This window comes from Pteropus alecto, unplaced genomic scaffold, assembly GCF_000325575.1.
Source record: "Pteropus alecto unplaced genomic scaffold, ASM32557v1 scaffold114, whole genome shotgun sequence".
Lineage (NCBI taxonomy): Eukaryota > Metazoa > Chordata > Mammalia > Chiroptera > Pteropodidae > Pteropus > Pteropus alecto.
In genome coordinates this window covers 4,786,210-4,809,876 of record NW_006435793.1, presented here as the reverse complement: position 1 = coordinate 4,809,876, position 23,667 = coordinate 4,786,210, and the positions used below count along the sequence as shown (strand labels likewise).

At 35.5% G+C, this 23,667-nt stretch overlaps 1 protein-coding gene and 1 pseudogene across 4 annotated transcripts in view; one reads left to right on the top strand and one right to left on the bottom strand.

Moving 5' to 3' along the window:
* The window catches only part of ZCCHC7 (zinc finger CCHC-type containing 7), a 192,276-nt gene that overhangs the window by 22,879 nt on the left and 145,730 nt on the right, over window positions 1-23,667 (top strand). The window lies entirely within an intron of this gene.
* On the bottom strand, window positions 15,991-16,109 carry LOC112479470 (annotated as a pseudogene).

The window sequence follows — 23,667 nt, the reverse complement described above, 5'->3', positions numbered from 1 at the left end:
TCCGATTGATCTGTAGAGTTTTATTATTGTTTTGCATGTAACATATACTACTTGGAGGATATTTTATTACTGTTCGAGGTTCTTAATAGTTCATGTGTCAGTTTGCCTTTACATAAAAATATGTTTAAGTTGCTTTGACAGATACTTTAAATAGCAAACACGAAACATGTGAATTTAGCATTGCCATGTTCTCTTTTGTTATTGCCTTTCTTATTTTTTTTAATCCCTGAGCAATTGTAAGCATTCTTAAAATTTCCTGCGCACAGAAATTCCCTGAAACATTAAGAAGCTGCTAAAAGACTCAAGCTCTGAAAGAAGTCCCAAAGATACATCACTGCTTGACTGCAAACATTTTTAAGAAGTCACTGATTATAATGAACACAGCCTTTAATGGCAGTTTTTCCTCTCCTTTTCAGGAGAATGTGACAGAGTGTCATTAAGGTTTTAGGAATGAATGCTCTTGAGGAAAGGAGGATCACTAGGACTACAATGATGCCCAGTATGTGGCCGTGGGATTCTCAGTTGGGCTCTTTTTAGGTTTTTAATCAGGTTGGGGAAGGGGGATGGAGAGGAAGGGAATGGGAATAGATGGAGCTTTGGGACACCTGTACACAGAGCATTTTACTTTCTCATTGATCTCTTTAAGCGTTGAATTTGTAGGGTCTAATGTAGAAATGTAAACAAAATTCTAAATCTTTTGAAGGCCAGTAAACATAATCAACCCTAACTGTTTATATTTAGAAGCACATAATTCTTTTTTGCATTTAACTTAAACGGTTTAGATATATTAAATCTGAAATTTCATTTAAATTGTAATTTCGCCTCTGCTCTAAGGATATTGTTTTAACCCATTGTTCTTTTGTATGGTGACAGTAATTGCCCTTGATATATTCTGCAGGTCAATCAGATTGTATCACAAAAGAGGCAAATAATAAATGTGTGCCAGAAAGAGCTATGTTTCAGTACAGGAACAGGAAAGCATATTTTTGCATCAGACATTGGAATAACATCTAGAAGGCATTGCATCACATATGGGTACAGATCTTTTTAGTGGAATGCAGGGTGATAAAAGAAATTATTTTAAAGCGTACAGCCACAATTTCCCCCTTTAGTTTTCTTAGCAATAACAGACACTAATTCTTATATTTAATGCATAATATTTAACATCTATGGTTTGTTTTATGATTTTTTAAAATATTACCGTATGTATACAGGGCTTGAGAAGTTATTTTTCCTGTTTAATGTCTTAACATAGTGTTTCTGAAAGGATTTTTTTTCCTTCTTGTGGATCACTGTAGCGTTGGAATTTATAAGGAATGATTATTTATGTACTTCACTTTTTTATAGCTGAAGTCAGAAAGAAATTTCTAGAATACCTCAAGTGTGTTTCTCGGTGAGAATAAATCTCTTTTCTATCTAAAATGATCCTTCTATCTTTTATTTTACTTGGGATTTTTGACATTAAAGCTAACATTGGAAAAGTTAGCTTTCATTTTACTTTTTTGGTCTTAGCTACCTAGGTTTTATAAAAATTATAAAATGATCTCCATCTGTTAAATCTGTAGAATTTTTTTTTTCCCTTTGACTCTAGGGTGATGCTGGGCTTTTTTGAGCTCTGAATATAAATTTAGCTCCTGTGGGTTGTTTCTTGATAGGCTTCCTGGTAGCTCAGTGCTACATTAGCAATTCTTTATTTGAAGTGTTTATCCCCACATAAAATAATCCTCATGCCTCCTTTTTTTTTTTTTAAATGAGGAATTGAGACCAGCAATATTCCAATGTCTTCTGGGAACCTAGGCATAAATTAGAACAAGCTAACAGTGATGGTTGTATATACTAGAAAATGTTTGAGAATTTCCCTTGAGAGTGTTAAAGATTTCCAGGTATCTACATAAGGTTAAATAACTTGCCTTGAATTATATAAGAAATACTACTACATAGGAAATTGGTGAGACCTGAACTTCCCCCCTTTCTTCCTTTTTGTCATATTTGCATTGACTTTTTTTAAATAACCTTTTTGTTTTAGAACAGTTTTACATTTATAGGAAAACTCTAAAGATAGTACAGAGAATTCTCATATGCCCAACTCCCCTTATTAGTATCATCTTTTATTAGTGTGGTACATTTGTCAAAATTAATGAACCATTATTGACTCTTTGTTATTAACTAAAGTCTGTTTTTACTCATATTTCTTTATTTTTACCTAATGTTCTTTTTCTTCTGTTCCAGGATCCCATCCAGGATAGCACATTACATTTAGTTGTCAGGTCTCCTTAGGCTCCTCTTGGCTGTGACAGTTTTTCAAACTTTCCTTGTTTTTGATGATTGTCAGCTTTGAAAAATTTTGTAGGTATTTTGTAGAAAGCCCCACAATTGGGATTTGTCTTTTTTTTCTCATGGTTTGCGTGGGGATATGGGTTTTTGGAAGGAAGACCATAGAAATAAAGGGCCATCTCATCACATTTTGTCAGGTGTAAATGCTGTCAACATAACTTGTTGATGATGTTGATAGCTTTGAACACCTGGCTGAGGTAATGTTTGTCTGGTTTCTCCACTGTAAAGTTACTTTTATGGAAAACACATTGTACTTTTAGAAAGGAAGTCACTGTGTATAGCCTACACTTAAGTAGCAGAGAGTTAATGCTCTACCTCCTTAACAGTGAGATACATACTTAAATTATTTGAAATTCTTCTGCATAGGAGATTTGTCTCTTCATTCATTCATTCATTCATTCATTTATATCAGTATGGACTCATGGATATTTATTTTATACTTGTAGTTATAATCCAATACTACTTTTTTTTGTTGTTTAGATTGTTTCAGTTTTGGCCTCTGAGGCCAAATAAATGTGTGCCAGAAAGAGCTATGTTTCAGGACAGGAACAGAACGCCTTTTACAATGCCTGTGTCTCTTGGACCTAATCCTATCATTATAGGTTTTTTTGTTTTGTTTGTTTTTGCCATTTCCTTACTTTTTGGCATTACAAGATGCTACAGGTACATCTGGTGTATATCTTTTTTCCAGACCTAGAATCAGTTATTTCTCGAAGGAGCTCTCATTCCTTCTGTTAGAGAATGATGTTAGAAAGTAATATTTGAGCACTCAGTAGTTGTACTTTTAACAGTTATAATGGATTGAATCAAATCAGACATTCAAATGTCTGCTTCTTGATAATATTATATAAAATTCAGTGACTAATTCAGATTGTAGCCATGTCAATGGTTCATAAGAAAGATTTGGTTTATTTAGAAGTTAATCTAGGTATTTATATTGCAATGATAAGAATTTAAGACCTTTTGTTTATTTGGTTGGTTTGTCTTGGTTCTTCCTAAAGGTTTTTCAGACTTCTTATATTTTGGTTCCAAGGAAACTTATTCCCTAAGTTTATTGTCTTTTATATCTTCATAAAACTCATATTAGTGTTTTTGTAAACCCTTTTTTAATTTAGTTATCACTTCTCAGAACTTGAGATGTATGCTTTTCCTCTTGAGCGTATAATAGAGTGCCTTGTATATGGCAGGTCTTCAATAAATGTTTCTTGAATGAATTCTCTAAATGAAGTAAAATTTTTTTGCAACTTATTTTCATAGAATGAGTAATCCAAAAGACCATAAAAGAGGTTAAAAATATCTTGTATAAACATTTTTGACCTTTTCTTAATCTGTTAAATTCCTTATAAAAGAGATCATTATTAAAAAGATGGCCACAGTTATACTATAAGCCAAACTCTGTTACTCTGGTAGCTGAAAGTTTATGAGCTTTTTCATTGGTTACTGGGAATGTTTAAGTAGATATGCCTTCATGTCATCATTTTTCTCTGTATTTGTTAGAATGTTAATACTGTCACTTTCTTCAGTTTCCAAATTAGTTGATATTTATTTACCCATGTTACCAATATTCTTTCATTAAAACATTTATTTGTTCATTCATTCAATGTTAACTTTTTTGTGGCAAGACATTGTAATAAGTAAATGGATTTCCTGACCCAAGGAATTTGTAATCTAGTGCAGTGTTTTTCAAAATGCGGGCTGTGTACACTGTGGTTCCTGCAAGGCCAAACTCTTTCTATCATCATAAGGTACTCATAATTCCCTTTTTAATTGTGTTGGTATGTGCTGTGATAGTGCAGAAGGAATGGTGTGTAAAACTGTTGACGCCTCATCATGAATCAGTGCTGTGACAACAAACTGTACTAGTGGTCATTGTGTCTTCACTACTGCAAACTCAATTGAAAAAAAAAGAGGCTAGTTTCGCTTAATGTCCTTGATGAAGCAGAAAAAATTATTAAGTTCATTAAACCTCTACCCTTGTAATCACTTTTCCCCCGTATTCTGTATAACAAAATGGAGAATCCACATAAAACACTTGTGTTGTATCCTGGAGTATGATTGTTGTCTCACGGAAAAGTACTTGTTCAGTTTTATGAGCTGAATTAGTCTCTTTTTGCATGAAACATTTTTACTTCAAAGAACAATTGATAAGCTATTCAGTCTTGGGTATTTTGCAGACATTTTCTTGAAAATGAATGAAGGAAGCATGCCACATCAAGAAAAATAACTGTCAGCATTTGCTGCCAGTGTTAAAATTTGAGCTTTTTTCCCAAAAATTAGAATTTTGGAAAACTTATATCTATCATGGTGAGTTTAACAAAGCTTACCAATTCTTAAAGACTTTCTGATTAGATCAGTTGTGATATAAACAAATATGATTTTTTTTTTTATTGTATAATGTGTGAACATTTGGAAGATTTTATAAATCAGTGAACCAGTATTTTATGCATGATGTTACAAAATTGCATAAAGGATCCTTTCAAGGTACAAGATAGATGAATGGATTTTAATGTTAACAAAGTTCTTAAAGTTCATTGATACAGTTTTATATTCTACATTGCAACCAAGTTTTGTTAGAGTATCAAGGAAGAATACCTAAATATCTGAGTAGCCAATAAAATACTCCCCTTTTCAGACTACATAGCTGCCAAACTTGATTTTCATAGTAGTTCAACCAGAAAAACATATCCTTACAAATTAAAAGTAGAAACAGACATGAGAATCAACTACATTTTCACAGTCCAGTCATTAAAGAGTTTTGAAAAACACTGTTACTCTTACTACTAGTTTTTTTGTTTGTTTTGGAAAATATAGCTACTTTTTATTAAAATGTTATTTATATTAACATATAATGACCACATGTTACATGAATTAATACTTGTTTTGAAAATTACTCAGCTTTAGTTTCTTACATGGTAAACATTGATAAATAACCCATATAATAAAGGCTTTTGGAATGCTCAATTTTTAAGAGTATAAAAAGGTCCTGAGACCAAAAAGTTTGAGATCCAGTCGTCTAGAATAAGCAATAGGATACATACTCAAATATAGAGTGTTTGAATATAATAATAATTTGAATATGATAATAAGAATGATATAGAATTCTTTGTTTTGAGAGAAGAGAGGAAGTTTCTCCCTTGCTCAGAGAAAACCAAGAAGACTTCGTGAAGTACGTATTAAACTAGATCTTGAGAATGTATAGCTTTTCTGGAGATAAAGATAGGATAAAAGAAGAGGACGGTATTTAAGATAGCATCAAATGAACACTGTTCTTTTAAAAAATATATAGAGATATAGGCATTTTATACTCCTTAGAATCTGTCATTAGAAAAATGATTTTGTACAGAATGTGTGAAAGATCAAGGAATAATGGGGTAACTAAGATTGTGTACAACTTGGTTTGCAAATGTCAACAAAATATATTAGTTTGCCTGTTGAATAAAATTGAGCTTATTTTTCTTTCTGCAGCATATTAATTGTATTATAATATGCCATAGCCACTTTCAATGAAATCCTCCTATTCTTGGAACAGCAGCCAATTCTAGGAATTAACAGAATTGGGTTACTTTGCCTAGTGGCACAAAACGTACCCAGGGTATTAAATCATTGGCTTTTCTGTTTGGGACACAATCAGAAATAAAGTTGAGAGATAAAAGTTGATTTGCATGCTGTTCACATTTATTCATACTTTAACAGGTATATTTTTCTATTCTGATTCCTATAATCCTTTTTGAAACAGATTTTCAGTTGCAGTTATGTCCAGAGGTACAGCATTCTAATAAAATTTTAGGCTAAAGACTAAATTCAGGATTCAACTACAGTAACTTGATGCTTTTGACTGTGAAAATATTTTCTGTCTTTAGAATAGTTAAGCAAATATTAAAAATGAGGTTACCTAACAGATGACTATGTATTATGAAACAATTTTGAAGGATTAATTTTATCAAGTAATATAAGAAACCAGTTTGGAAGAGGGAAAGAAATGATAGTTTTATTTGAACTTTACCAATTTTTTTAAATGATTTTTTTGTGTGTGTGTACTCAGAGTGGTAGAAGCGGAGTTGGGTGACAGTGTGAGAACCTTTTGATTGAATAGTATTTGGTCATCTGTTATTTTTATGAGATTTTTGGAAAGTTGTTTTAACTTTTTATTCCCAAGCCCTGAAGGTCTTGCAAAAATGTTTGTTTTTTCTATAACCATTGCTATGAAGCTACCGGAGTGTGGGACAGCATCTTTGGCTCTGTAGAATCTCTGCTCTTTTCTTGGCTCTAAAATATCTCAAGAATAAGGGGAAGAGAATTGCTGTAGAATAAGTAGAAATACACTCAGAGAACTCATTACTCCATAGAGTCTCTGGCAAGTATGAAAAGGAGTAAAGAAAGCAGTGATTAACAATCTGTTTATAACATGGATCAGGCTTAATACTAATCTTCAAAAAATTTTAACTTAATTTCTTTCAAATCAGAATTTAAAGAGATCTCCTTAAACATTAATCATTAGGGCCTTTTGTGGTATACCTTATACACAGTACCACTGGTACTCCTTGCTTTGGCCCTCATGGCTGCCAGACACCCCACTTGAAAGATATTACTGCAACCTTTGAAAATAATGTTTAAAGAATGTTGCAGCTGGAAGGACCTAAAAGATTAGGCCAGAATTTCTCAAATCTGGTTTTATGCCAGGATTTAACAGTATGTCCCCAGACCTATTGAATTAGCATCTGTGTGTGTGAGACCCAGGATTCTATATTTTATCAAGTCCCTCTATGTTAGGCTGGAACGGATTGATTGGAAATCACTGCTTTAAGGCCATTGCATTCATTTTCTAGGTGAAAAATCTCAGGCCCAGAGGAGAAAAGTGACATGTCAATCTATATTCAGTTTGGTTTTCTTCTCTGCATGGCAGCTGCAATTTACAGAGTATTTTGAGGTCAAATCATGATAGCTGCAGAACTCCTTTAGTTGGTGGACCATGCTCAAGTGCTTCTTAAGAGCTCGCACTTCTGAACGTGACCTTTCAAGACGTTGTCATGTCACACAATGTTTCTTGAGCTGTAGCAGGCAGACATTGAATCCTTTGCAGGGGAATGAGCCAAGAATCTGCTCCTTCATGTTAGTATCCTATGAGTGAGCATAGTCAGATACTTTGGGAAGTTGTAGAGCTATCTTCAGAAACTAGCTCTGAATAAAAACCTTTGAGCGAAGTATATAGATGACTGTTAGCAGAGTGATACTTTTGTAAAAAAAAAAGTTTGTTAAGATATAATTGACATTTAAAATGTACAATTTGATAAATTTGGGTATACGTATATGCAAGTGAACAAATCCGAAACCTTCAGAAATTTCCTCATGCTCCTTTATAATCCTCGTCTCCTGCCTCTCCATACCCTTCTTCATCCCCAAAGAACCACTGCTTTCTGTCATGGTAGATTAGTTTTGCGTTTTCTAAAATCAGTCAATTTTATTGATTTTCAAAGAACCTGCTTTTGGTTTTTTGGTTTCTTTGATTTTTTTTTTTTAAATAATATTTTTTATTTTTCAATTATAGTTGGCATACAATATTAGTTTCAAGTGTACAACATAGTGATTAGACATCTGTATAACATTCAAAGTGGTCACCCCAATAAATCTAATACCCCTCTGACGCCATATGTAATTATTACAATATTATTGACTTTATTCCTTATGCTATACTTTATATCTTTATGACTATTTTGTAACTACCAATTTGTACTTCTTAATCCTTTCCCCCTTTTTCACCAACACCTCCCATCTGGTAACCCTCAAAATGTTTTTTGTATCTATGAGTTTATTTCTGTTTTGTTTATTTTGTTCTTTAGATTCGACATGTACTTGGAGTCGTATGGCATTTGTCTTTCTCCAGCATACTTCATTCAGCACAATACCCTCTAGATCCATCATGAAATATCTTTTTCCTTCCCTTTTCCTTCTGTGTGTGTCTTTTAATCTGAAGTGAGTCTCTCGTAGGCAGCCTACGTAGTGGTCTTGTTTTCGTGTTCATTCAGCCACCCTATCTTTTGATTGGAGCATTTAATTCTTTTTTCACTTGAAGTACTTGTTGATATGTAGTTAATTGTCATTCTTTATTCATATTTTTGATACACATTTTTTTCTTAAGTCTCTCCATCATTTCTTGTAATACTGGCTTGGTGGTGATGAACTCCTTTAGCTTTTTCTTGTTTGGGAAGCTCTTTACCTGTCCTTCGATTCTAAATGATAGCTTTGCTAAGTAGAGTAATCTTGATCGTGTGTCCTTTTCATCACTTTGAATATTTTGTGCTAAGCCCTTCTGGCCTGCAGAGTTTCTGTTGAGAAATTGACTGTCTTATGGGAGTTTCCTTGTGGATAACTAATTGCTTTTCTCTTGCTGCTTTTAAGATTCTTTGTATTTAAACTTCGGCATTTTAATTATGATGTGTCTTGGTGTGGGCCTCTTTGAGACTCTGAGCTTCCTGGGGTTGTATGTCTATTTCCTTCTCCAGGTTAGGGAAGTTTTCTGTTATCATTTCTGCAAATAGCTTTTCAGTTCCTTGCTCTTTTCTCTTTCTGGTACCCCTATAATGTGAATGTTGGTACGCTTGATGTTGTCCTACTGGCTCCTTAAACTGTCTTCATTTTTTTGGATTCTTTTTTCTTGTTGCTGGTCTGATTGGGTGTCCTCTGCTACCCCATCCTCTAAATCGCTGATTTGATTCTCCACCTCATCCACTCTCTTGATTCCCTCTTCATCCCAGATGTACTCTTCATCCCAGATATTCTTCATTTCTGACTGGTTCCCTTTTATGTTTTCCATCTCCATTTTAATGTTGTTTTTTTTTTTATCTCTTTGTTAAAGTTCTTATTACTGAGTTCATCTACTCTTACCCTAAGTTCCTTGAGCATCCTTAAAACCATTGTTTTGAACTGCATCTGGTAGAGTGCATGTCTCCATTTTGTTGAGTTCTTTCTGTGGAGCTTTGTTCTGTTCTTTCATTTGGGATGTTTCTTTGTCTTCCCATTTTGGCTGCCTCCTCGTGTCTGTTTCTCTGTGTTAGGTAGGGCTCCTAAGTCTCCCAGTCTTAGTAGAGCAGCTTTATGTAATAGGTGTCTTGTGGAACCCAGTGGCACAAGTCTTCCATAGTCATCTGAGCAAGGTGCTCAAGGTGTGTCTCTTGTGTGGGTTTTGTTGCCTTCCTGTTACAGTTTAGCCCTGGTTGCTGTTTGCATGCCAGTAGGAGGGAATGACCCTTGGGCTGATTGGTTGTGAGGACTGGCTAGGGAGGGGCTAACCCTGTGGAACAGGATTCACTTTAGCAGGGCTCTAGTGCCTGCCCAGATGCAGCTCTGGGTGGTGCTGCAGCTCTTGTCGAGGCAGGCCACTGGGTATGCTGGCCCAAGGGCCTCCTGGAAGGAGTCCATCTGTAGGCCAAGTTCAGCTGCAGGCTGAGCATCTCCAGGGCCACCTGGTAAGAGTCACCTAGCAATCTGCAGATGGCTGCCACTTGTGCTGGGCTTATAAGTGCCTCAAGAGACCAACTGCCTCTAGTGCGGGGCTTGGGGCTGCTGAGCAAGGGGTATGAGGCATGCTGAGACCAGACGCTGCTTTCTAGGGTTTTGTGAGCCTTTGAGAGATTTTAGGAAAGTCTGTAGCAAGAGCCAAGACAGGTCATTTGTGTGGAATAAACAACTGGAAGCAGCTTGGGTGGGCCCACATGTTGCGAGGGGTGGAGTCTTAGGGAATCACCTCTGTGAAGTGACCTGTATTATCCAAGTTGATAGAGACTCAGATATGGTGGCTGCCTGTGTCCACACGCTGGGAGAGGGGAAGGCTCAACAAAGGAACAATGGATATTGCCAACACTTCTGTCCACCCTCAACCTGAAGCCCGACAATTCATTAACTCCCCGTATGTCCCTGGTGCTCCTTGAGCAACTGTCCCAGCACTGGAGCTCAGAGCGAGTGAATCTGTCAGTAAGTCTAAGCACGGGCCCTTTAAGAGGAATGCCTGCAACTCCCACAGCCCTCTGTCTCACTAAGTTAACATCTTCGCTGGTTTTCACAGCCAGAGGATGTGGAGATTTTTCTTAATGTTGGAACCCTTAGCTGGGGAACTAAATGTGGGGCCAGGACCCATCATTCCTCATGTGAGGGAGGGGGCTCTGCGGCCAAGATAACTCTCCTGATTCTTGATTGCTACATGTGGTTGTGGGCCTTTTCACATCTCTGCCCCTCCTACCAGTTCAAGGTGACCTCTTACGTTTGTCTCTAGTTGTAGGGCATCTCTTCAGACAGACCTTAGGTTACCCAGTGTTGGTTGCTCTGTAGTATTGTTATAATTTTGGTGTGGTCAGGAGCAGAGGTATGCACATTATCTACCTTCTACACCATCTTGACTGATCTCTCCTTATTTTTTGGCGGGGGGGGAGGGGGAAGGATTGTTTTTAGCTGTGATCTTTATTATTATTCTTTTTTCTATTTGCAAGGATGTTATTTGTTCTTCAAAGAGCTGTCGTTGATTTCTAATTTAATGCATTGTGTTCAGATAACATAGAATGCATTCAAATAACATAGTGTTCATGACTTGAGTCATTTTAAGTTTATGGAAACTTGTTTGATAGGCCAGAGTGTGATCTTTCTTGGTAAATGTTCTCAAAAAGGTTGTCATTTAGGTCATATTGGGAAAAATTTCATCCATTATTCACATTTTTTTGGTCTTTCTCCCTCCTCGGATACTCCAATTGCATATGTGTTAAATTAATTGAAATAGTCCAGCTCACTGGTGCTGTTTTCATTATTTTTAATTTTTTCTCTCTCTTTTTTTAGATAGTTTTTGCTTTGTCTTCAAGTTCACTAATCGTTTCTTCTGCATTGTCTAATTTGCCATTCTATCTAATGTATTTTTAATCTGAATACTGTAGCTTTCATCTGTAGGTAGAACTTTGACTTGGATCTCTTTTTATATCTTCCATGTCAATATTTAATTCTTTGTAGATAAGGATACAGTTATTATAACTGTTCTAATGTTCTTGTCTCCTAATTTTAACATCTCTGTCAAGTCTGGGTTGGTTTCAGTTGACTGAATTTTCTCCTTGTTATGTCATATTTTCCTGTTTCTTTGCATGCCTTTCAGTCTTTGATTATGTGCCAGACATTAATTTTAACTTGTTTGGTGCTGATTATTTTTAAATATAAATATTCCTATAAATATTTTTGACCTTTATTCTGGAACAAAATTAAATTACTTAGCAATTGTTTGATCTTTTTGGGTCTTGCTTTTAAGATTTGTTAGGTGAGAACAGGGAAGTATTTTGTTTAGGGCAAATTATTTCCTACTACTGAGGCAAGAGCCTTCTGAGTGCCCTACCTAAATACCCATGACGTATGAGGTTTTGCAATCCAACTGGTGGAAAGAGTCCCTAACTATTCCTGTCCCCGGGTGAGTGCTTGGTACTATTCTTTCCAGTTCTTTTGGATAATTCTTTGGCCTCAGATAGTTTTCTTACACTTGTGCTGTTTACATGAGTATTCTGCTAAATAATCAGTGTAACCCTCTGGAGAGCTGTGTGATTGTTTCTGTCCCCTTTGTTGTTATATCTTTCAAATTTATTTGTCTTGGTTTTCCTGGGCTCTCAGCTCTTTCTCTTAAACTCTACCCTGCCCCCTGCTCCCAGCTTTATTGAAGTATAATAGACAATTAGTTGCTCATATTTACGTTGTGTAATTCAGTGAGGTTTTTTTTTTCAATTATAGTTGGCATACAATAATATATTAGTTTCTGTTGTGCAGCATAGTGCTTAGAGACCTATATAACTCATGAAGTGGTCACCCCACTAAATCAAGTACTCCTCTTCCCCCTTATATATTTTTTACAACATTGTTGACGGTTTTACTTATGCTGCACTTTATATCTCCATGATTATTTTGTATGTATCCATTTGTACTTCTTAATCTCTTTGCCCTTTTTCAGTCTCCCCCCTCCCGTCTAGTAGCCCTCAAAATATTCTCTGTATCTGTTAGTTTGTTTCTGTTTTTGTTGTTGTTGTTTATTTTGTTCTTTAGATTCTACGTATTTGTGAAATCATGCACTATTTATCTTCCTCTATGAGATCCATTTCATTCAGTGCAATACCCTCTAGGTCCATCAAGGCAATATCTTTTTCTATCCCCTTCCCTTTAGTCTGTGTGTGTCTTTTAATCTGATGTGAGTTTCTTGTAGGCAGTATATGTAGGGGTCTTGTTTTCTTCTCCATTCAGCCATTCTGTCTTTTGGTTGGAGCACTTAATTCTTTTCCAATTGAGGTACTAGTTGATAGGAATGTAGTTATTACCATCCTTTATTCATGTTTTTGATACATGTTTTTTCTTCTTAAAGAAGTCCCTCCAACAATTCCTGTAATACTGGCTTGGTGTTGATGAGTTCCTTTAGCTTAATTTTGTCTGGGAAGCTCTTTATCTGTTCTTAGACTCTTGCTAAAATCCAATTTTAGTATATGTGCTGCCAAAGTGAGCACTGTTCTTTTACGCTTAAATGATAGCTTTGCTGGATAAAGTATTCTTGGTTATAGATTCTGGGTTTTCAACATGTTAAATATTTTGTAGTAAGCCCTTCTGTCCTTCAAAGATTCTTTTGAGAAATCGGCTGCCAGTCTTATGGGAGCTCCCCTGTAGGTAACTAACTGCTTTTCTCTTGCTGCTTTTAAGATTCTCTCTTTGTATTTAACCTTTGGCATTTTAATTATGATGTGTGTCTTGATGTAGGCCTCTTCAGGTTTATTTTTTTGGGACTCTGAGCTTCCTGGGGTTATATGTCTATTTCTTTCACCAGGTTAGGGAAGTTTTCCATCATTATTTCTTCAAATATATATTCACCTTCTTGTTCTCTTTCTTCAGGTATCCCTATGACACAGATATTGTTACCCTTAATTTTGTCCCATGGGCTTCTTAAATTATTATATTCTGGTTACTTTTTTCTTGCCATTCTGATTGGGTGTCCTCTACGTCCCCATCCTCTATATCGGTGTTTCAATCCTCTTCTTCCTCCACTCTGTTGATTCCCTCTAATATACTCTTCATCTCAGATAATGTTTTCTTTATTTCTGACTGATTCCCTTTTATAATTTCCATTTCCATTTTTATTTTTTTCATCTCTTTGTTAAAGTTCTCACTGAGTTCATCTACACTTCCCTTAATTTCATTAATCATCTTTATAAGCAGTGTTTTGAACTCTGCATCTGTGAGATTGCTCGACTCCATTATTCCTGGATCTCTGTTCTGTTCTCTCATATGGTTTCTGCTTCTTTGTCTTCCCATTTTGGCACCCTTTCTGTGTCTTTCTATGTACTAAGCAAAGCTTCTGAGTCTCCCAGTCTTACTAGTAGTTGTCCAGCAGCACAGTCCTGAGAGGGGCTCAGCTGCAGGCCCAGTTTAGCCCCAGCCTGTGCCCCTCCAGGGTCATCTGTTAAGATTCAGCAAGCAATTCTCAGAGGCTGTGCTTATAGTTGCCTCAAGAGGCAACACCAGAAACTGAGGCCAGCCGCCTCCTGTGTGAGTCTTGGAGTTGGCTCAGTAAGGAGTACTGTACTCTCTGAGGATACACCTGGATGTGACTTGGGGGAGGTGGAGTTTCAGGGAATCTTCCAGGCGGAGTGACCTCTGTTATCCAGTTTGATGACATTTTCAGCTATGGTGGTGGTTTGTCTGCATACTGGGAGAGGGGAGGGCTCAACAGAGGAACAATGAATTCTGCCAGCAATTCCACCTGGGAGAAAGCCTCGCCTCCGGCCCTTGCTCGAACAATTCAGTGTTCCCCTGTAAGTCCCTGGTGCGCCACCCCCAGTAGCCTACCTAGTGCTGGTGCTCAGAGCAATCAGGTCTGTCATCGCAAAAGTCCGGTTGCAGACACAGCCCCTTTAAGAGCCGGCTGCAGCTGCCATAGCTTCTGTCCCACTTAGTTGCTGGGGACCAGGCAGCCTGGTGTCTTTGCCCCCTCCTACCTCCTACTATTGCAGGGTGATTTCTTATTTCTCTCCCTAGTTGTGAGGCTTCTATTAGTCTAGACCCTCCAGGCGACTCTGCTTGCTGTTCGCTCTTTGCTGCTTCCTGTTTCTGTAACTTCGATGTGTTCGCAAGAGGGGATGAACAAAGCTTTTATCATCTACGCCATTTTGCCTGGTTCCAAGCATGGGCATCTCCCCACTTAACCTCTGCCTGGCTCCTGGGCAGCTGGACGCAGCATGCAGACCTTGTGCCTTGAGGTGCATGCTAGGTGACTGCGGCCATGTGTCACCGTGGAAGTGGCCCCGTGATCCCAGGTACAGAGGGGCCTCCAGCCTCTCAAGCTATTGATGTTTGCCAGAGTCTGCCTGAGTTTCCACTTGCTGTGCTATGACCTATAAACTCTGCTAATAAGCTAGGGCAGTAGTAGGGTTCACCAACTGTCTGTTGGAGGTTTTATTGTCCTTTATTATCTGACATTCAGTGCCTTATAAACCGTTGTTTTGTATGTTTTGTCTTTTTTTATTGATTTTTTGTTTGTGTTTTTTTGGTGGTTGCAGGTGAGCTAGAAAATCAGATTCCTGTTACTTTTTCTTAATCGGAAGCAGAAGTCTGGTACTTACTCTTGATTTATGTGTAATAAGTTTTTGAGTTTTAACTTTGTGTTACGGAGCACATTAGACTATTTCATCTGTACCCCTAAAATTTAATTTTAAATCTGTTTGTTCAGAAAATGAGAGTTCACTTTATATTTGAGATCTCCTTATATTTTGGCATATTCTAGCATGTTCAGTATGTCCTCCATGATGTTCAGTAAAATGAATTACATGAACACAGCGCTCAGTATGTATTTATGGATTCAGTAAGTTAATGTTAATTTTTAAAGGGCCAGGTCCCTTCCTGTATTTTAAGACATCATTCTAATCTTATGCAGTTTATGTAACAATTCTTTGAACTGTTGAATGATCTCCTAACAAGTTCTTACTGTTGTATTAAATAGTCATTTCAGCCTTGACAGTAAATGAACTGGAAGGCCTAACTTTAAGTTCCTCTGTTTATCAGGAAACAACACGGCTTATAGTCAGAATTCTGCCTATAGTAGACTTAAAATGTCTGAGTCTACTAGGATGTAATCTTTCTTATCTTCAGTTGAGATTTGGTATCAATTCAAGGTAACCATCCCCCTGATGTCAGGAAGGCAGTTATTTATTGGTTAAAATTCTGGAATAAGCTCTTTCAAAAATACACAAATATTTTATTATGGAATGGGACCACAGTTTCAGTAGGGGACCTACATGCTGGGGTGAGTTGTCATCCTGAGAGATGCTTGGAGACCTCTGAGACGCTTAACTTGTTTTGCCAGCTAGATGTCTGCCAGCTTTTCTGACCTAGATGGAGCTCAAGTAGGAATTTCATTATGGAGGCTTGATCTTAACTTTGATTCCCGTGGTAACCCAACATTGTTGGTTTTGTAATTTAATAGTCTCCAGAAATTCTTTAAGATAAATTTGATTTTATCATTGTCTAATGACTTTTGTAACATGGGGTTATTGTCTGTCTGTCTGTCTGTCTGTCTTTTTTTTTTTTCAGGCGAGGCAGTCCTTGGTTGACCTCATAGATTGCTAGGACCATGTCTGCTTACAATCCCTTTTTAAAAATTTTTTACGCCTACGGCACCTGGTCTTCCTAGGTGGTCTCCCATCTAAGTGCTAACCAGGCCTGACCCTGCTTAGCTTCCAAGATCAGACAGGATCGAGCTTGTTCAGGGTGGCATGGCCGTAGACTGGGGTTATTGTTTTCAAAGAATATGTTTTTATTGAATGTATGTACTGGCATTTCTTTGGATACAAAATAGACTATAAAGAAAAATTCTAAATTCTGAATCCCATTTCTTATTAATTTTAGTTATTGCAGTATTCTTTTCAAAAATTTTGAGTCATTGGAATATGGCACAGAAATCATTGTGACCCTTGTTTCTTGCCAAGTTTAATGAGTTTATTGGTGGTAGCAGTTTCTCCCTTGATGTTTCTATGTCAGTGTAGTATGCAAATTTGTAATGTTGAGCAATTGGTAAATTAAGAATGAATTTAATGTGTTTATTAGCCAAATGATAAAGGTGACAAATTTAATTTTTTAATTGACTTGTCCAAATCAAATTACATTAAATATGCCTATAACTTTGTCAGTTCCATTTGGCTAGGGTCTCTTTTTGCCTGAACTAAGTTTAATCTGGCTAGTCACCTTTGCAAAGAACCAAGCATGTGATTTCTACCAGTTGTCTTATAAATATGCTTTTGATAGAGTTATGAACACCTTTTTAAAAAATTAAAACTAAGAGGTGCCACTTTTTCTCAAGCAGACATAAAAACAAAACCCCCAAATAAAAACATGTTTGGGAGGAGGAGGAGATACTTAATTCTAAAATTTAAGAACATAAATGTTAACCAGTGTCCATAGGTCTGACTTTATTATGGAGTGAGATGTTCATTAAAAATGAATTTTTGAGATTACAGAATCTTAGGGATAAAAAAAGTTTAGAAATTATCAAATGCTATTCGATGATATCAAAAGTGGGTGTGATATTACTATTATAGTTATTTAGGAAACAGTCCTTTTAAGAGATATATACTCAGTTGTTTAATGGTAAGTGATACTTGTGCTTTATGGGCCTTATGCCTCTTAAAGTTCTAATGTGCCTTCTGTATCTATAAAATTGTCAATTGGAGAACAAAATGAAGATTAAAGGCAAAGTGCATAGAAAGAAAAAGGATTGTGTACCTGTTGTTTTCATTGGTTTATCTTTCTCTTTCTTATTCCCACTGTTTCAAGTATCATTTCTATGCAGATGATTCCAAAATCTGAGTTATCAGTCATGACCCTTTAATCAATCATGCCTTCAGGATTGCCCCATTTGGATGTCTTATAGTCTTCACAAACTCAGCTAAACTTATTGTCTTTCCTCTTAAACTGGTCTTGAAAAAGGTAACTTCTTAAGCGGTTAAACTGGTATAGTGTCCTAAACATATCTATGGTACCATCATTTCCTTAGTCAGAAAATCGTAACATTTGTAATACACATAGATGAAAATATTTTAATAGTGTTTGTTTATTCACCTATTGATTAATTCAGCAACCATTTATTTAATTCCTGTATGCAAGGAACTGAAGGTATACAAATAAAGAAGATATCATTTATTCTGTCAAGGAGTTTATAATCATGTCGGGTAAAGACAGAAAATAGTACAACTGATTACTAAGGACTATGGCTAATAAGCACAGCATGCATAGGATGCTGTGTGGACAGAGAGGGAGGAATCTTCCTAAGGATGCAGTGCGGGGAGGAAAGGAGGGAAAGCTCGAGTTACATTTTTGAAGACCACATAACAGTAGAATAATATAAACTTAGGAGAAATGTTGAAAAGCATGACTATTTCAGGAAGTAATTTGGCAATATGTGAAGCTTTAAAGAATGATTGATCCATTTGTTGCAGCAATCAAAGGAAATGATCTGAAACAGAAAAAAATATATATATAAAGGGTTTGTTTTTATAACTCTTTATTGTGATTTACTTGTAGATTCACTTGCAGTTTTAAGAAATAATACAGAGCAAGCCTGAGTACCATTTACCCAGTTTCCCCCAATGGTAACATCTTGCAAAACTATAATGCAATATCAGAACCAGTATATCGATATTGATACAGTCAAGAGTCAGAACACTTTTTTCACCACAAGGATCCCTCATCATGTTGCCCTTTTATAGTCCCTTTTTCCCCTACCATTCCTGACCCCTGCCAACCACTAATGTGTTCTCCATTTATGTAATTTTGTAATTTTAAGAACATTATATAAATGGAATCATACTGTGTTTGGCCTTTTAGAATTGGCTTTTTCCAACCCCTGGAGATTCATCCAAGTTGTTGTGTGTATTACTAGTTTGTTCCTTTTTATAGCTGAGTTGTATCCCATGATATGGACGCACAGTTTGTTAACCATTCATCCATTGAAGGACACTTGGATTGTTTCCAGTTTTTGGCTATTATGAATAAAGCTGTTAGGAACACTCATGTATAGGTTTGTATGAACATAAGTTTTCATTTTCTGGGATAAATAAAATGTCCAGGAGTTCAGTAGCTGGGTTATATGGTGGTTGTATGTTTACTTTTTAAGAAACTGCCAACTTTTCCATCGTATCACTATCATTGCACTTTCTCACCAGTACTGTATGAGTATAAAGATTGTGCTTGTTATTTTTAAAATAATATAAATATCCAGCAAAAATTAAATAATTATATATTTATTCATATATATCATGGAATACTGGGTGGATCATCAGAAATGTTTATACATTGACTTTTTTGCTGTTAACACTGGAAAATGGTTTTCCTAAGTAGAAAAGCAGAATCTAAAATACTATCACCTCAGGTAATAAATGCATAGAAAATGGCTGTGGCTTAAAAGAACTCTGTAACTCAGGAACATTGCAATGATATTTAAACACTAGTAGATTAAACGTACAGGCAGAAGGCAGTGACTGACATTTAGAAACATTACTGATGAAAAGTATATTCCAGGGTGAAAACTTCAAAAGGTGGTTACTAAACCACTAGCATAAAAGTGTTGTAAATTTCCCCAAACACAGTGATAATGGTTCATAATTGATCATTTGAATAAAGAATGTTTATGACAAGTATATGTTGAAGGATATTTATATTTAGCTTGATGCTTATGCCACTCCTAACAGCTGATGATACCCTTCAGGAAAAGTAGAGAGAGAGGATATATTCTTCTCTAATACTTGTAAGTTATGTTATGGCAGTATTGAAGGGCTCGGGGTATTCACTGTCTACAAAAAAAAAATTACTTCTCATGAAAGTCAATACAGCAGCCTTAAGAATACCTGTTCCTGTGGTTTTCAGGTCAGAGTACCTGATCCTGCCTGTTTTTCCTATCATCTGACCATGGGAATATATAAATGTCCTCATTCTTTAAAGTTCTTATCGTCTCTCCTTAAATATTTAACAACATATGTATAAAACATGTGACTTATAACTACGTCTCTTAACTGAGGACTTTTATTCATTTTTCTGTTTGACAGCTCTAGCTTTCATTTCTTGTGATTCCCAGCTACCCCTCTGCTTCTGCTAGTTCAACTCCTCTTCCAGAAGTCCTTCTGTCCATTTTATAGCCTGTGTCTCCATCTCCCACAAAACTATTTTGTCCTTTTCATTAGGGATTTGTTTTTCTTGCGGACCATATGATCTGCTCAGGCTTTCTACCAGGTGGAAGTATTTACTATTTTAAAAAGTTTTAAAATTCTTAAATACTGTTATCATAATCATTTTTGTTTTTTTGTTGTTGTTGTTGTTGTTGTTGAAAAAGTATTAGGTTGAATCACATGAAATCGATGTAATGGTTGAATATGGCAATTTCATATTCTTCAGATGAGTATTTAGCTCTGTGGGTTAAATTCCCTTTCATTAAATTAGCCTGAGAACTCAGCCATCCCATAGATTGTTGCTTCAGTGCAAAAATGAGCACCGGGTTTTAAACAACAGTCTATCACTATGTTTTGAGGAATTTAGAACATTTTTATGTTGGTGGTTTAGTATCCAGCCTTTTGAAGTTTTCACCTTGCAATATGTATACTTCTCATCAGTAATGTTTCTAAATGTCAGGTCACTGCCTTCTGCCTCTGACTTGTTTAATCTACTAGTGTTTATCATTGCAATGTCCCTGAGTTATAGAGTTCTTTTAAGCCAAAGCCATTTACAAGAATTAAAGAGACATAGAAATGGAAACCCCAAAAAGTATAGCACAGCTATGAATGCTGTAACTGGGAAGACACACCAGCTTTCATTGCTACAGTCAGTACAGAGCTAAGGCCTTGGACCAGTGGTTCTTTACCCTGGCTCTGCATTGGGTAACTCGGAGAGTTTTTAAAAAAACTACTGATGCCCAGGAATTCTGATTAAATTGAGACCGGAACAACAGTATTTTAAGCCCAAATTGAGAGGCTTCGTTTTAGACCAACTTTAAAAACAAAATCAGGTCAGAAATGTTTGCAGACTTGGAAAAATCACATAGTGACTTAAAGAATAATCTGTACAGTATGGGAAGCACACCTGGATTGTGTTTTGATGTTTTTCTCCCTGTGAGTCACCTAAAGAGAGTAGTTATTACAATAGTCATCTTCAACAATGAAGAATAATAGTACATTATTATTGAGTTTAGAAAAGTATAAATGCAGTTTTTGTGAAGACTGAGGCTTAATTAAAACACAGTAATAAGACAGGTGATTAAGACTGTCTTCATCAGTGATGTGATGTTGTTTGATAGCATTTATACTTGAGATGATGAAGAAAATGTCACTTTATCTCTGTTCTTTCTCCCAAAACCCATAACCCCAGCCTAAACATGAAAAAAACATACAAATACCAATTGTTGGGACGCTCTACAAAATACCTGATCAGTACTCCTCAATGCTGGCAAGGTCATTAAAAACAAGGAAAGTCTGAGAAACTGTCACAGCCAAGAGGAGCCCAAGGAGACCTGACAACTAAATGTAATGTGCTATCCTGCATGAAATACTGGAACAGAAAAAGAACATTAGGTAAAACATAAACATGAAGAAAGTATAGATTTACTTTCTATTTCATCCTACTTATAAAAAGCCCTATACTTTTTTGGATATAGTGATTTTGTGTATGAAATTAATGATCCGTACTGATGAGTGAAGTCAGCCATTTTATTTTGCAAAGCACTGTCATGTTGCTTGTTTTATCTATTTTTTGATAAAGTGTTTTTCTTTTACCTTTCTGTGTTTGACCATCAGATTCTTGATAGTAGGTGATCATTGTTTCTTTGCCTTTTGCTGTGATGTAATATTTTATTTCTTTAGCCTTGGATGTATCTTGATCTTCAGAATAACCAGGCATGCTATTTACATGAAACAGATAAGCATAACCATGTAAATCTTCATTGATTCCCTGAGAGGTGGTGTGTTTTTTCCTTTTCCTTTTAAAAAATATTTTTTTTGTTGGCAGCCTTAATAATGTTTTCATAAAATATGATGGATTTATAAGTCTGTTTAACATGCCTTTCCCTTTTTGTCTTAGCGCTTTGCTTCTAAGTTGCAGATGCAGTGGCTGAACAATACGCTCTGTGGTGTGACAGGTAAATTTCCCAATTTACCTGCCGTAATAGTGTGCTGTGTAATGCCATTCAATCATCTCTGAATTTTACTTGCCTGATTAGTTGAGTGAAGCAGATTTTCAATTTAAATGTAACTTCATCTGCTTGATTAAAAATGTAACAGAACATTATCTGCTGCAAATAAATTTCAGTGGAAGAGATGATTTTGCCTGTTTAAAAATAACATCTGTTTATATTGGCTGGAAGCAGACGATTAATACTTCTCTAATTTCGAGGTTTACCAGTCCAGCTCACCTGTCTCTTTGCATGGGTAGTTGAAATTGATGGCTGTCGAGTATAAACATTTACCTGTTGATGTTTAGTTGATGGATTTCTTTTTTAAGGATAATACAGAATCCCATCATTGGGCATTCATTTATTTGCTGCTCATCAAGATGATTGACAGTTTTGCCAACAACATGGAAAAAGGATCTTCCTTCCCGATGCATATGAGAAAAATTTTACCCCTGAGTGATGAGTGCCCTACAGAAAAACAGATTCTTGTGAATTCTTTTTCATAGTAGATATTTATTTGAGTTCGAGGTTTGGAATCCATGAGTATAAATTTAAGTCAAGTGTGTATTAAATGAGGGTAGGTAGTACTCTCCTGCTGGCATCTTTCATCAAGTGATTATATGTGTAGGCCATGAGGATAACGAGGGAGAAAGATAGGAAAAACCAAAATGGTTATTTTTCTCCCCGGTGCTTAGCATAGTGTTAGGCGTGTAGAAGACCACTCAATAAATATTTATTGAATTTGAATTAAATATTAAACCCAAGGTATATTTGATATTCTATAAATGTAACAAACCAGATTTAATTGGTATAAATAATGTAGTTAAAAATTATAGCAAAGAGATTATAGAATACTAGTTTGTTTCTCTTTTTTTAAAATGAAAACTTCCTTTTAGCAGCTTATTAGAAGTATGATTTTTAAATACAGAATTCTTCTATAAATATCCTGTAGTAAAAAGAAAGGCTTTGCTCATTGTTAATTTTCCTAAGTGGTAAGTAAAATTGAGTTTAAAAAAATAGATGTAAAACTATTTTAATACTAATAAAAGAGTAATACAATCCAGTTTTTAATATGCTTAGTATACAGTAAAACAGTATTTGTTTTTAAAAATTGGTATAGTTTCACACTCTCAAAAAATACTGCCTTTTTTTCTTTTTTTGAATGCTGCATTTATTTTGGTGAAGTATTCTGAACATGTCGTTTATTTGTAGAGGAATAATTTTGCATAATTTTGATAACATTTTATTTTTCATAAAGCAAACAAAAATATTATTGACTTGAAAGTTACTGAATTGGTATATTGTAAACTCTTACTTTCAATTAATATTTGCCCATGCTATATATCATGTAATCAAAACTCTGTAATCTATATTTTTCAGATAGATACTTGAGGAGATCTGTATCAAAATACTTTTAAGCAACTAAGGAAATTAACCATTCTTTACTCTCAAATACATAGGGTGAATTTTAACTTCCAGTCATTTTTCTGATTTGGACATTTGGATGATTTGGTGGTTTTGTTTACAAAAAGTAGATATATGAGGGTTGAATCTTTTCAAATCCATCATGTTAATCCTGGATATTTGGCAGAAATTTTTGCCATAGCACTTTAGGAGAATAACTCAAACCATAAAAATGTAGAGATATGTAAATGTAATTATATGTATTTGCTATGTTCTTCAATTACAAATTTGTAATTTTATCATTATAATAAATACTTTAAATATTTAAGTTAAATGTGAGATGTAGGTTTTTAAAAAACCAGATAAGGTCAACATAAAAAGCTTAGAATGTATCATGTTATAACATTTTTTATTACATGTCTTTGCTGTTTGTTCATGGTTTGTAAAAGTTAGGTGAGGTGTTTTTTTTTTTTTTCACTTGTTCAGATGATATTTAATGAAAAAGAATGAACTCAGAAGAGCAGAATCTATACCTAAAGAAGACATTACTACTTGAAATTATATCAAGGTCTTTAGAGTCTTCAGCGATATGCCTAGTACTTTTGTGATTTGCTTTAACTTTAAAACTTTGTCATATATCTTAAAAAGGGGATGGAATGATAAAGAATGTGCACAGCAGCAGCATTTATAATAACCAAGATGTGGAAATAACCCAAATGTCCATCAATCAC